The 5,887-nt window shown below is 49.4% G+C and overlaps 1 long non-coding RNA gene across 1 annotated transcript; it reads right to left on the reverse strand.

Annotated features, from left to right (window-relative positions):
- Window positions 1-2,021: 2,021 nt before the first annotated feature.
- On the reverse strand, window positions 2,022-4,746 carry LOC111725387. Its single transcript, XR_002773460.1, has 3 exons — window positions 4,705-4,746; window positions 4,110-4,209; window positions 2,022-2,310 (listed from the first exon to the last, which is right to left on the reverse strand). It is a non-coding gene; the product is annotated as an uncharacterized LOC111725387 (long non-coding RNA).
- Between the last annotated feature and the right edge of the window lie 1,141 nt (window positions 4,747-5,887).

Here is a 5,887-nt window from a genome sequence, read left to right on the forward strand (position 1 = left end):
TGCTGGGATTCAATCCCCACCAAGCACCCACTGGGTGGCACTGCCTCAGGCAGAGAGGTGAGCCAAGAAATTATCCTCCACAAAAGAACATGAACCCAAGCTGACTTTGAACATCTGTTTCCTATGTAATGCCCTTTAGAAAGCATGGTATTGCTTATTTTCTAAATCAGTTGCCAGCAATAGCAATCCAGTGGGAAAATTTTAAAAAACTGAACAACCATCACTGTCTGAGGAAAGGTTGGGTCTTCTCTGGGCCTTGGGATCTGGAAGGATCCCCAAATGGTCAACATTTAGAGGTCATGCAGGTCAGATGTGATGGCTCACACCTGCAGCCCAGCACTCCGGGAGATTGAGGTGGGAAGATAGCTTCTTAAGGTCAAGAGTTTGAGACCAGCCTGAGCAAGACTGAGACCCCATCTTTATTTAAAATATATATATATATATGCATTTTACATATATATACTGTCTACATATATACACACACACACACACAGATATATATGCACAGTAAAGGTCATGCAGACAGGGGTCCTAGCAGACTCTGTTAGTGCAGCTTTTTACGAGAAATCTGGAGCTCTCCAAAGAGGGGTAGAAGTAGGCATGAATATTAAATCTCTTGGAAAATTTGGGAGGGGGTTGAGTCTATGTATTAAAGCAGAGTATAATCATTGATTGTAGAATCCAGATCTGCTATTCTGGTGAAAATTCTGTAGCCAGAGATTCCACAACCACACGGGCCAGAGCATGGGTTTGTGGTGGTGGTGGTGGTGGGGGGGGCTGGGCTCAAATCCTTGCCCTGGAGTGTATGAGCCATGTAATGTAATTGGGCAAGCACTTTTTACAGTATTTTACATCCCCTTTACATACCTGAAATACTTTTAATCTCACCCTAGAAAGCCCATATCTAATATCAACAGTGATGCTTGTAAAACATCACTACTTCCCCCCCGCCCCCCACCAGACCCATCTCGACATTGAGGGCGCTTGTTTGGAACTGTTGGCTGACTCCTGACAATACGGAGACTGGCTGGGTAGCAGGTGCTTTCTGATAGTCTGCGAGACACCTGGGCTATAAGTGTGCATGCTTTTTTTTCCTTTTTTGAGAAAGAGTCTCAAGCTGTCGTCCTGGGTAGAGTGCCATGGTGTCACAGCTCACAGCAACCTCCAACTCTTGGGCCTAAGCGATTCTCTTGCCTCGGCCTCCCAACTAGCGGGGACTACAGGCACCAGCTACAATGCCCGGCTATTTTTTTGTTGCAATTGTCATTGTTGTTTTAGCAGGCCTGGGCCGGGTTTGAACCCACCAGCCTCAGTGTGTGTGGCCGGCGCCCCACCCACTGAGCTACGGGGTGCCACCCACAGTGTGCATTGTGGAGTAGTCCCAGGGCATTGGCTTTACCTAAGAAACCCACATATATTATTACTTTGTAAATGCTGAAATAATCTTAAAATAAACTATAGACACTGTAACCCTGTGTGTAGAGGGCTCCCCGTAAGACTCAGTTTCCTGGGCCAGGCATCTGGTTTTGTCCTAACAACATGAGAGAAAAGCTAGAATTAACTAAGCTTGTGGAGCCTGGTGTCCAGAACCAGAAACCCAGGTTCTTTACTCACAATGAGAATTCGAAGTTTCACGCCACTTTGATACCGATGGGATAAGCATCTTTTCTCCCTGGACACCAACTTAAGGTGAAGTTATCAGCATAAAGTTGCTTATGGAACACTGAAATTTGAATAAGAAAAGGCTGTGGTTGGCTGGTCTGCACCAGGGATGGTCCTGATGAAGTATGTTGAGTCCGTGAGCCTGGCCGCATTTGCCCCTTATCCAAGCTGGGGTGGGCGTTGCCAATTCTGACTTTTTTGTGCTCCATGACCTGGCAGGACCATCTCCCTTCTGTTCCCACAATAGCTACTATTGAGGCCACTATGCAATTCATTACATTTTTAAGTACTAAATTACCATGGCATTCTAGTCCTAACACCCTAGAAATGCCTACTTTTCCTTTATTGAAGTTCAGTGTCAAATTTTCCCATTACACATTGGTAGGGAGATAGCTTAGTGCATTCACCTGCAGTGTATAGATTATACTGGTTGGAGGGAGGTCATTAGGTTCTTTTAATCATAAGGGATGGAAAACACAACTCAGAACTTATGAAGTTTCTGGCACAAGTGGACCCATGGGTTCAAACACTGTCACCAACCTAGACCTTAGATCGGCTCCCCTCCATTTCAGCTCCATTTCCAAGTTGGCTCCTGCCAGTCAGTAGCCCCTGCAGCTCCAGGCACATATCTCCCAGGGACAAGGCCAGCTGAAAGGGAGCATCTCTTTTTAAATTTCTTTTATTTTATTTGAAACAGAGTCTCACTTTGTCAACCTGTATAGAGTGCCACAGTGTCATAGCTCACAGAAACCTCAAACACCTGGGCTCAAGTGATCCTCTTATCTCAGCCTCACAAGTAGGTGGGACTACAGGTGCCCTCCAACTATTTTTGGAGAGAGGATCTCACTTTTGCTCAGGCTGGTCTCAAACCTCTTAGCTCAAGCAATCCATCTGCCTCAGCCTCCCGGAGTGCTAGGGTTATAGGTAAGAGCCGCTGCACCCAGCCTGAGAGCATCTCTTTCTATCAGTAGTTCAGTAAATACTCCTACAATTAAATTCTACTGGCCTGCCTTGGGTTATGTGCCCAACCCCAAACTGACCATAGTGTCCAGGGAGATGGAATACATGGATTGCCTCAACCTTGGTGACATGACCACTGATTTTTGTGTGTGGATTTTTGTGCCAGGTTGGCAAAACCAATGGAAGAGAATCTGGAGAGGCAACCTTATTTCTCTCATCTCCAAGCTCTGGAGAGTTGGAGGGAATATTTTTCTCTTGTGCTGTGGATGTCAAAACCAGATGGTATGGAGGATATAATGTGTGGCCTGTGCCATCCTGACACTCAGTGTAGCAGAGAGAATAGACAAGTGCACTCAGAGCAGAGCACACGAACAAGGCTAAATATGACGTGAGTGTCTGAGTTTAGAGGGCAGAGGAATTACTGTTATGTGATAACTTAAAGGAAGGCTTCACAGAAGAGCTGGTACAGGATCTTGAGGAGGGGGGGTCTGACAGGTGGAAGGAGAGGGGGTGAAGCCTGGGGAGGGCACTGCACGAGTAGCCCACTGAGACTGGGGAGAGGATGGCAGGTGCGTCTTCTTGTGTCCACCAGAAATGCTGCAGGCAGTGCAGGAAGGCTGGGTAGAAGGGGCAGTGTCCGGGTGAACAGCAGGATGTGGTCAGTGTGGGCAGCTCACCAGGAGCAGTGTCCTCTGCAGGGAATGAGGCAGGTGACTCTTAGGAGCTGTGTGGTGTCTCATACTTAGCTTCTGATTCAGCATGTCTGAAAGTGTGGTCTGGGTGCCTCTCAACGTACAGATCTTTGCACTGATCTCAGACCTTACACAATTGGAATCTTTGAGCAAGTGAGTCTGTAGGGCTGAGCCCAAGTGGATTCCAGGCACCCTGGAATTCAGCCCTGCCTTCCATTTTGATAGGAAATGTCCACTTTTAGACACATTACTTGAAAACCCCCATAGCCCTCCCAGACTAAGGCTCCTCTGCCCCATTCAGTTCTACTGTCTCGGCTTTAGCTGGAACAGAGCCCAGATGTCACAGGCTATGTGCTGAGAGGAGCAGAGCTAAGCGATGGGGCAGAATAGGGCAGGGCACAGGCCTCTCCTGACCTTAGAAGAAAACAAGAGTCTTATCAGATCTGCAGGGTTGGCCAAGCGGCTCTTCCTGTAACTACTCTTTCTGGTTTGACCTAGACGAGAGGGTTTCAGATTTTGTTTGGAAAAAGCCAGACTGCCTGACGTCCCTCAGCACTTAATCTCTAAAAGCAGAGAGGACTAACAGGCACAAACTGCAAGGCAGTGGCCTCCCACCCTTTGTAGGAGTGGGCGGGTCTACACTGCCACAAACAAACACTTCAATTCCACTGGTGCACACTGCCAAGAGCTCAGAGCCCCCGCCTGCCCCTGCGCTCCTCGTGGGGCGGCCTGAACACGGCCACTCCGTGAGAGGAGCTGTCCCTCCGCTGCAGCCTTTCCCCACACTCGGCACACCTTGGGAATCCGGGTGGCACTTCTGGAAAGGGTAACAGGACTCTGCTGTTAACACTGTTTAAGTTGAGTGACCAGGCTCCCTTAAAACGTTGAAGCTGTACTGGAAACGGAAGAGATAAGTGAGGCTCACGCAGACCCCAGCTCGCCTCCCCACTTTCCTTTGCTTATACTCACAGACGCCGCTTACTAAAAGACTGGGCCCAGCATGCTGGGGCATCCCGGCTGCTGTCCCCCACCCCACACTCCTCCACGCTGCTCCTGGACATGGGCTACATTAGCAGAACTGCCTCAAGTCCCCTGCCTAAAAGCAGGGGCTGCCCCTGCCCTCTGCCCCGGGCTTGGCCCAACTCCCTTCCCAAAGGGCTCAGGGGAATCGCCCAGCAATCCTGCCTTTCCAGTCCTGGCCTGTGCCTCCCCGTGCCCTGCACTGTCCTTAGCCCCAGCCTAATGCCAGTTAGTTCAGGGGACACAAATTCAGACTTTGGCCCCCAGACTGTAGCATTTTGAGCCCCAGGGCTCCTTCTTCTTGGGCTGGCTCCGCTCAGCTGGGGACGCGGACTGTGTTCCCTCCGCTCCTCCGCACACCGACCCCTACCCGGTTTATTTTCAGCTCCTCTGGAGAAGTGTGAGCCTGGTTCCTCTCGTGTGACTTTCTCTCAGCTTCCTGGCTCTGCTGGTGTGACCTTTGGGATCTCTTGGCCGCTGTCAGAGACCCCAGCTTTTCCCAGTATCTGTTTCAACATCCAGCTTCCGGTGGCAATGCCCTTTGCCTGTCTAACCTTTTCGTCATCTGGCTCCAAGTTGCAAGGGAGACTTGACTGCCTGTTGGGTCAGTAACAGTGTCCTGGGGCTAGAGGAAGGCTTGATAATGAATTTCCTCTGTGTATGGAGTTGCCAGCGTTTTATAGATTGGCACTTGGGAGAACTGTCAAGGCTCCTGTGTACTAAAGCAGCAGCCTGTTTCCTTCTCCACGTGGCCGCCTGCCCCTCCAGCCCTCCCACCTCCGCTCCTTCCGCCTTTCCTGCGGCTTCCACTTGCTCCTCATTCTTTGCCTCGTGGACTCTGCCAGGACCCCCACAATCCCCGCCCACATTATCAGCGCCCCCTCCTACCCCGAGAGCCTTTCTAGATCCCGCCCTGCCTGACAATCTCTCTCCTAGCCCTTGCACGCCCATTGTACTATTCTTTCGTTTTCTTGATCCTAAGAAGCATAGGATTTTTGGTTACAGATGTACGGTAGTCCCTCCTTACCCACTGGGGATACGTTCCAAGCCCCGCAGGGGATGCCTGAAACCGTGGATAGATAGTACTGACCTCTGTTTTTTCCTATATACACATATCTATGATAAAGTTTAATTCCTACAGTAGGCATGGTAAGAGGCTAACAAACTAATAATAAAACACAACAGTATAATGTCATAATAGTTAGGGACGGCGGCCTCTCCCTCCCTCCCTCTCCCTCAAAATATCCTATTGTGCTGTGCTCACCTATTTTTGGACTGTGGATAACTGAAACCTCAGAAAGTGGAAACACAGGTAAGGCGGGACTACTGTGTTGAGAGATTACTCACAAATCTTACAACTCACCCGTTTAATGTAAACAATCCAATGGTTTTTCATTGTGACTCACATCCTCATAATCAATTCTAGAATATTTTCATCACCCTAGAGAGAAATTCCCTGCCCTTTAGCTGTTGCCTAACAAGCCCTCCATTTCTCCAGCCCCAGGCAGCACTCACCTGTTTCCTGTCTCTGCACATTTGCCTGTTAAGGTTAC

This window comes from Otolemur garnettii, unplaced genomic scaffold (assembly GCF_000181295.1).
Source record: "Otolemur garnettii isolate 467f Iridium unplaced genomic scaffold, OtoGar3 scaffold00039, whole genome shotgun sequence".
Lineage (NCBI taxonomy): Eukaryota > Metazoa > Chordata > Mammalia > Primates > Galagidae > Otolemur > Otolemur garnettii.